Here is a 9,438-nt window from a genome sequence, read left to right as displayed (position 1 = left end):
CGTTCAGAAAAACTCAGAACGTGTGTGCCTGGACTGCCTGGTCGAACATTTTGTATGAAAAAAGTGCATTCAGGTTTCCGAATCTGTATTCCCAATTCGGATTCCTGATCAGGAAACCGAACGTCTGTGGCCAGCCTAAGGCCGTTAGATTTTTCTTTCAAATATGAATACTTTTTATGGAACACAAACATATTACATATTACATCATATTACATATTTACTTCTATCAATCATGATTTTCAGAAACCTGTACCTGTAATAACATATACTAATCTATGCCTGTAGTATTGTAAATCGCTGCGATTATAGTGACATCTAGGTTATCAATTCTGAGATAGTGTCCTACTGTGGTGTGGTTATGCAGCCAGTCAACCATGAATATATGTCGAGTTAAGGCCAATAATATGTAGATGGCGCTACCACTAAAACTTATGGGACCTTATCATTATCAGGGACAAGTTATTTATCTCGTTATTTTCGTGAGACGTTATACCTATATTGTTCATAATATAACGAATTCTTTATGACCAACTTTATAATATAACGTTTTTTTTTTATCTATATTTTTGAATATATGATCAGATGATCACGCGCCATGTTGCGGAATTTCACTGGAACTAATATTTTCATACTATACTTAAGAGGCCGTAGTCGATCTTGGAGCAAAAATGTAAAATTGATAGATTTAGTCGTTGAAATTATACACGTTTTGTTACGTAATATCTAAATAACAAGTATTGATTTCTATTAGCACGTCTTCTCATCTTGCCTTTTAATAATGAGGTCGCGAGCGTGCGTCACCGGTAATGCATGAAGAGAAGGGGCAGTTTTTAAAAATTCATCAAAAAATCATGGTGGTAAATTATACAAATTGATGTATAAGAATAGTTTCAGCAAATGTTGTAGATTGTTTAAGTATCAAAATTACGTTTAAATTAAGTCGATTTTTAGAGAAATTGTCACTTGTTTTGAAGTAATTTCTGGAGAAAATTGATTTCGTCTAACTTTCATTTACACTACTTCAAAGTCATAATAATAAAAATGTAGTCTGATAAACGTCAAGTACAGGATATGTGTAATACAAAATTACCATGTTTAGCAGTCCAAACTTTACGAAATTTACAAATAAGAGCGACAAAATCAGTGCTTTACGCGCATTTACCTAAACGTCCATCAGAAAAGCAAACATTACTAATTTAGTGAGTCTGTTTTCAAAAAATTTATTTGATAAAAGGTAAGATAAGAAGACGTCCTAATAGAAACCAGTAGGTACTTGTTATTTCAATTAGGTAACAAAAGGTGTAAAATTTCGCGGACTAAATCTATTAATTTTACATTTTTGCGACTAAAATCGACACCGGCCTCTTACTGTCACCCTATACATGAAAATAACTGCGCCCTCTTGACAATGATTATCTATAGGTATATATATAGGTATAAACGTAAAAGTCCTGACTAACTGACTGACTCACTTAAATCAACGCCCAGCCCAAACCGTTGGACCTAGAGAGCTGAATTTTTCACAATAGATAGCTTTTATGACGTTAGTATCCACTAAGCAGGGGTTTTTCAAAATTCATCCCCTAAGGTGCTGAAAAAGGGGTTGAAAGTTTGTATGGAGATCATAATTTTTTTTGAGTGCGGGACTTGAAACTTTGTATAAAGGCATATTATTAAAATACTAGAAAAGTAATTTCAGCGTTTTTGAAAATTCATCCCTTAAGGTGGTGAAAAAGGGGTAGAAAGTTTGTATGGAGGTCAAACATTTTTTTTTTAGTGCGCGACTTGAATCTGCATAAAGGCATGTTATTAGAATACAAGAAAAGTGATTTCAGTGTGTTTAAAAATTCATCCCCTAAAGTGGTTAAAAAGGGGTTGAAATTTTGTCGTGGTCCTAATTTTATTTTAAGCTAGGTACTAGAAACTTTATAGAAAGATATACAATTAAAAGAGAAAAAAACTTATTTCAGCATTATTGAAAATTCATCCCCCAAGGTGGTAAAAATGGGATTTACTAGTGGGGAAAGTAATTTGACCTTGGATGGAGCGTGTTTAAGTAGCTTTTGACAGATAACAAAACGTAAAACGCTCATAATAATGGTTCGTTCGATATTAATTATCATTAAATAAATGGTTTAAGAATTTAATAAAAAATACCAAATTTAGCTTTATTTAAGAATTTTAAGTTATAAACCTTAAATTTCATAAGAAACATTTGTTTTCTTCTAAATGATGTTGAATGTAATTCTGAACGCACAAGTTGAGTCGATGCAATTTCAAAACGCATCATCAGAAATGTCAACATTGTCAACAAAAATTTTCTCACCGATTTAGACACGTAAAAATACACAACTTATCATATCGTATTATCTTAAAAAAATGAGTGATTCCAGTGATGAAGATGATCTAAAGGGGCCCACTGACTATCAGTCCGCCGGACGATATCGGCCTGTCAGTTAGAACAAAAATTTGACAGTTCCGAACAACTGACAGGCCGATATCGTCCGGCGGACTGATAGTCAGTGGGCCCCTTAACGCCTGTGGATGTTGCACTTTCTTCGCTATAGTGAGGGGAAAAGTTTTGTGTTACACACGGGTGCAAATGTATTTTACTTCTCGTGTGTTAAAACACTCGCGGGTAAAATACAACTTTGCACCCTTGTATAACAAATAACTATTTTGAGTGCGGGAGAAAAATTGAATCTTTGTATAAAGGCATATATTATTAGAATACAAGAAAAGTAATTTAAGCGTTTTTAAATATTTATCCCCTAAAAGGGTTAAAAAGGGGTTCATAGTGAATCTATTACAAATGCTTTGAACCTTCTTAGAAAGGCATTGTATAAGATTTCAAAAAAGTTATTTCAACGTTCTTAAAAATTCAACCCCTAAAGGGGTTAAAAAGGGGATGTAAGTTTATATGTGGTACACATTTTCTTTTAAGCTAGGAACTTGAAACTTGGTAAAAAGAGCATTATATTAAAATAGACGAAAATTGATTACTTACATCGTTTTTGAAAAGTTTGTATTAATAGTTTCGGGAGCGAATTTTTTTTTTAAATAGTGGACTTGTAAATCTTCTAGAGGGATTATATCGGGAACAATTTTATTTCAGTTTTGGTTATGAAACTTCGTAGTTTGTGAAAGACAAATTTCATGCGTTGTATAATTATTAACAAATGATTAACCGTCCCTACTGATATCTTTTGCTGCATAATGTTCTATATTATGCTCATGTAAAATATATAACCACCAACATACAAATCCACGCGTATGAAGTCGCGGGCAACAGCTAGTATTATATATTCCTCAGGCTTTACTTTCGACCTACAAAATATTAGGTCTATAAATTCTGTTTTTTCATTCCGTAGACTAAAATGACGTTCCATGTGTATGACATGACGTTTCTTAGTACCACATGAAATGTAATTTTAGTCTACGGAATAAAAAAACAGAATATACTTGGACGCTTTAAAAGTCAATATTTTGTTTGATTTCTTGTAACTTACCTATTACAGTATTTTGTTTACAAGATATCAAACAAAATATTGACTTGTAAGCCGCTCAAGTAGACCTAGGGCCCGTTTATCAAAAGCTTGTAGCTTGTAATACAAGTGGAAGTCCCTTTCTAACAAAAGCTGTCAAAAAGGGACTTCCACTTTCCACTTGTATTACAAGCTACAAGCTTTTGATAAACGGGCCCCTAATATTATTAATTTATTATGTAGGACGAAATTACACAATTACGATGTACGAAAGTACACAAGTACCTAGACCTAATATTGTGCAGAAAATGTAAAAAAAAATTTAAATCAATATAAGATAAAAAACATATACACTGTACTCAATTTGGTAGGTATACAAAATAGTAAAAGACTAGGTGTAAAAACTTGCAGCTTCTGCATGATATTCTCTCTGGAATTATTCTTCTTTTTACCTTTTTTCATCTTTGTTTACAAAGCTGCATGCTGCATTACTCGTCTTCTGTAACTTGTGTCTCAGTCTGCCCTAGAACTCTTTCATGTGTAAGTCAGTTGCCTGATTCTCAAGTTTCTCAACTGAGCGTTCCTTCCTTGACCTTAACATCCAACTGGACTTGATTTCAAGATATTCCAGAGGTGTAGTGTCTAAGTAGGATCTTGCAATTTCCGGTAATTTTTCGCCTCGCTCTGTAGCTCCGTACACAGCTCGCTTCTCTATTCTTTAAAATAAACATATGACTAATGTAATGATGTGGTGATTCGGGTCCTTCTTGTAGCTGATGAATTTCAGGTATAGGTCGTAGGTATGTTTTGTCTACGCACGTATCTTCATAGATGCACTTCATAGATGACCAAATTTTACAGGAGGCACAAAAAGGTAAAACTCAACGTCGTGTCGTATCCGGCTGTCAAAGAGAAGGCAGTAGAGGACCGCCAAACATGGAAATTGCTCCACAGACAAGAGTCTTATTAGTGGAAGCCACTAGACCCCAATTTCAAAGAAAAATCGCAAATCGATGTACAGGTTGGCCGTTTGGCACACCCATACTAGAGGTCAAAACAAAACTTTTGATCCGCAGTTCCTAAAAAAAGTTCCGTTAGGAGGGGTGCTAAAACATTTTTTTTTATATGGAAAAAAGTTTTTTTTTTTCAAAAACCTGTCGTGTGTGGCATACGAAGGGCTTTTTGAGGTGATTCTAAAACTACACCACATCATTACATTTCAGCCATTTTTTTAAATTAAAACAAAAAGAATTTTCAAAACATACTAAGTTTGGTCTCCTCCAGATACGATATGGCTATTTTTTTTGTACAATATACCACAAATGATACGTGATATCCTCATATCTAACCCCAAGAAAACAATTTGGAAAATAATTGCATTGTTTTTTTTTTACAGTGACACAGTTCTACTTCAATAGGTACCTATTGTCGCGAATATCGCGAATCGGCTAATAGCTGCCAACGTCATGGAGTAGATGGCGCTCGTAGTCACGTTTAAGTAAAATAACCGCTTCTAGGTTGTTGTGATTTTTGAGGGTAAGACAAGAGGGTATTACGCGCGAACGACAGTAAGAAAAGGAGATTGTGTGCGAACAAAGCTACGGGAAGAGTGATATTTGCTTTAGGATCTATTCAAGAACTTTCTTATGTGTTATTTTTTTTTAATTTATTTATTTAAGAAACAAACAGTCGTTTACAAACAAATTTACAAATATTTCTTAAATTAAGACCTGGAGTTTCATTATTGTATACTGCAATGACAGCTAAGTGACACTGACAGTTGACATCGTTTTTTTTTCTATCTTATCAATTAAATCACGTGCACAGGCATTAGTGCCTGATCTGCTATTAAATTTCACAAACGTCATCTCGGTCACTTAAAAAAATATATTTAATAAATAATACGAAATAAAAATAAAAGAGCTGCATTTCCGTGATCGTTATGTCGAATACTATCGGATAAAAATATAATTTGCCTATCTTCAAAAAACTTTACCTACCCAATTGTTCATGGCTAATGTAAGTGAAGTTCAATCATAATTATACGAAGGGTTTCGTCCCAAGATATTAGTAATTTAGAATTATAGAACACATTGTAGTTACGAGAAAGTGTAACCACTCATCATAGGTAAACTTAGTGTGCGGAAAGGGGTCGCTATAAGGGGAGGTTGGAGGCGACTATGAAGCCCAAGTAACCAGATGGATAATCAGGTGTAACTCATGTTATACGTAGGTAACAAAGTAGGACAACAGCAATGAATTATCGTCATCTCACTAACGTCCAGGCCTCGTATAGGTATGTAGTATGTTTACATATCGTTTTTCCAGTATCAGTAAAGGCACAGCTCATTCAGTAAAGGTATCAGCTCATTCGATAGGTTAATAAGTATAGTGAGCTTGACGACACCTATTTTACGAAACTTATGGAACTGTATTGCAGATACGGTACATGTTAATCATAAAATGATACGTAATATCTCCAACGGGAAAGACCTTTAACCCTTTAACTGCGCCTTTTCATCAGTTGGTATAGTTTATTTAGTTTTTGACACAAAATATCAAGGTTGCATCCTTCAGATACGATACGATATACCTTACCAAAGATAGATATAACTCCGTAATAGATGGATACAGTCTAAGGAAAAAACGTGCCTCGAAAATCGCGAAAATTTGATTCTCGATCAGAGGGCGCCACTAGTTTTGGCCTACACTCGTATAGAGGGCGTTGACGGTTTCGTTTGTTATTTATAATTTTAACGCATATCAGTGAAAGAACATGGGTCAAAATCATAAAAATAATTAATGCAAATAAAAAAATCATTTATCCATATTTAAATACATTTTATCGTATTTTTATAAATATTTATTTTTAGTTTTAAAGTGTGTCGACAGATGGCAGTCAATTTACTGGGGTTACAAAATTTACTATGACAGTACCGCTCTAGTATAAGTTACTCTATGACCTTACTGATTTTTGTACAATATACCACAAATGATACGTAATATCTTGATATCTAACCCCAAGAAAGCAATTTTGAAAATAATTTCATTTAATTTTTCTATAAGTATTACAAAGTGACACAGTTGTACAGTTTTTTTTTCCTGTCAATGAGCGACAAATGTTTGGTTTGGTATTTTGTGGGTTAAAAGCTAGTTGCTTGTAAGTATTCTGTTAGTTTGTGTGATTGATGTGTAAATAAAGAGTAACAGCCAAAGTTTTGCGCATTTTTCATTATCGGCGGCCCGACAATCTACAAAAGTGGTACCTATACCTATTTTACGACTTTTTTTATTTTATTTATTTAATAACACAAAGCTCATCAGTTTCAGTTTTATTATTATTATTATTTGTATGTAAGAAGAAGAAGAATTTATTATTTTAACAGAAACATGGTATAAGTTGCGCAAATGTTGTCCCGTGTGTCCCAAACTAGGCTGAGCCTGTATCTTGGGACGCATATTTCAACATTCTAAAAATTATGACAGCCAACAAAGCCCTCTGGCTTAACTGCCGCTGTAATCGCTCTATATATTTTTTCAAGGCATGGAGTATGTATTTCATTTCACGAAGTCGGCAATCATGTTTGTTATTATAGGGTGTTAGTCTAGATTCCGCATGTACCCCGCCTTCGTGATATGAGACATTCCTTTAAGTGTAACTTAGTGACGTACATATAAGTATTTAACTTAACTAAGATGTATGGCTTTTAATATTTGTGTACATTTATGTGGGTTGTTACTAATATCAACTAATATTATTAAAAGTTACTTCAGGTAATTCGTTGAGGATATGTGGTAGCAAATATTCCCATCGTCGTTTTCCATATGTATTAACACACATTGGTAGGACAAATCGAGGCAAGTAGGATAACTTTCTTAAATGCTGAGGTCTATTGTTTTTATTTAGACTTCCTAGGTTTATAATCTCATCATTGATTATTGCTTTATCAATTTTCTTGTGTATACTAATAATTTTACAATATTTTAATACTTCTTAATATCTGCCTATTTTTCCTCTTACATTGTTTGGGACGATCGTCTTTAATAAACTTAGCTGTGTAGTCTGTATATTGTACGTATTTATGTAGGTTTTATACGTTCTACCGTAACTACTTAACCCATAATCAATAATGGAATGCGCTAGCGCCAGATATAATATTCTGAGTATCTTGTAAGGTATTTTAAATTTTAACACTAGAAATTTTGCCAGAACCGATCTTAGTTTATTACATACGTAGTTTATATGTAGCCCCCAATTAAGGTGGTTATCAATAATTAAACCGAGGTGTTCGGTGACGAGTTATAGTGATTCACAGTTACATGGACCTATTGTATTGTTAGGATTATTGTTATGAAAGCATTGATGTCTGTGAGCTCTAATTACCGGATTATATTTTTTGGGCATATAGTTGGAATGAATGTTCATTTGTTTCGTTTCTGAGTAATTCAAGACTAAAGCGAGACTCACATCATTGGCCCATTTAAAAAAAACGTCAAAGTTATTTTGCATTAGACATCTGGCCTTCCCAATGTCCCTGTCGGCCACTAGGAGGCAGGTGTCATCTGCGAATTGATATTGATATATCTTTAAATATGTTACACATGTCGTTTACGTATTTTTTATTACTAGACCGACTATGTTCACTATAGAAAGTATTTATTGAGCTTTTATTTTACGATTTTTTTATATTTTTTAGACCTATGGTTCAAAATTTAGAGGGGGGGACACATTTTTTTTTCGGATTATTTCCAAAAAATTATTCATGTTATCAAAAAGTCGTTGTTGAAGACCCTTATTAATTTTGAAATACCTATCCAACGATGCCCCACACCATGGATTTAAAGCGATTTTTTTCTAAAAAAATCCATTTTGTACGGGTGGATTGGGAGGTAGGTACTAGGTACCCTAAAAAATGTTTTTTGTACTTTTTATTTTACCGTTCTCTCGCCATGCATGATTTTTGTATCCATGCCAAATTACAGCTGTCTACCTCTACCACTAACGATAACGGAGCAAAGCACGGACAGAAGGACATGGCGAAACTATAAGGGTTCCTAGTTGACTACGGAACCCTAAAAATCATAGGTAATTTTTCTTTTTGGGGGATGGTATTTTTTAACGCCTTCCTTTATAAATTGTTTTGGAATGTATAACTTGACTAAGTACATACCTAACTAGACTGAAATTTTGACCCATCGCCATATGGGGCATTTTTCATATAAAAAAATATAATAATAATAATAAATACCTAATAATACTTTCAATATGTTTGGGTTAGCGTTGTTCATGACTATTCCAAATTTCAAAGCGATAGCTTATGTAGTTCTCGAGATATTTAGTAACATAGGTCTTTGTATTTAGCGATGCGACAGACGGACGGACAGTCGGAAAGAGTAGCACCATAAGGTTTTCTTTTGTACCTTTTTGGTAAGTAACCCTAAAAAAAACGAACATAAGTCTAAAACGCACCTTAATTTGTAACATTTTAGTTACTAGGTCAAGTGGGGTATCGTTTGAAAGAGCTCAAAATGTACATTTCAAAACAATTTTAAATTATCTTCCAAAATATATTGAACGACAAACTCGAGTTGTACTGTAGTAAACATCAAATATTTATTCAGAAATTAGTCCACAGGGGCCCTTTTACATGTCAATTTTTACAAGCAATAAAATTAACCAAAAATTACAAAAAAAAAAGAATGTATTTTAATTATAATTTACTAGAATAAATCTTTGTACACAAGTTTTTATTGAAGATCCATTAGGCATCAGAAAGGAGCCTAGGCCTCAATATATGGCCTAACCTAACCTATATAAATATTCAGATGACGTGATCACGTGATTCCTTAAAAAAAGGTCACAATAATTTTCAATCCGATCGCGCAATCGCTATTTAGTGTAGGTACGTTAGGTTGGTCTGTCTGTGGTATTGAACATTTTGCCAGCTGCACA

The sequence above is a fragment of the Cydia strobilella genome, chromosome 2 (genome assembly GCF_947568885.1).
Source record: "Cydia strobilella chromosome 2, ilCydStro3.1, whole genome shotgun sequence".
Lineage (NCBI taxonomy): Eukaryota > Metazoa > Arthropoda > Insecta > Lepidoptera > Tortricidae > Cydia > Cydia strobilella.
The sequence above is the reverse complement of the archived record's forward strand: the minus strand, read 5'-3'. Positions refer to the sequence as shown.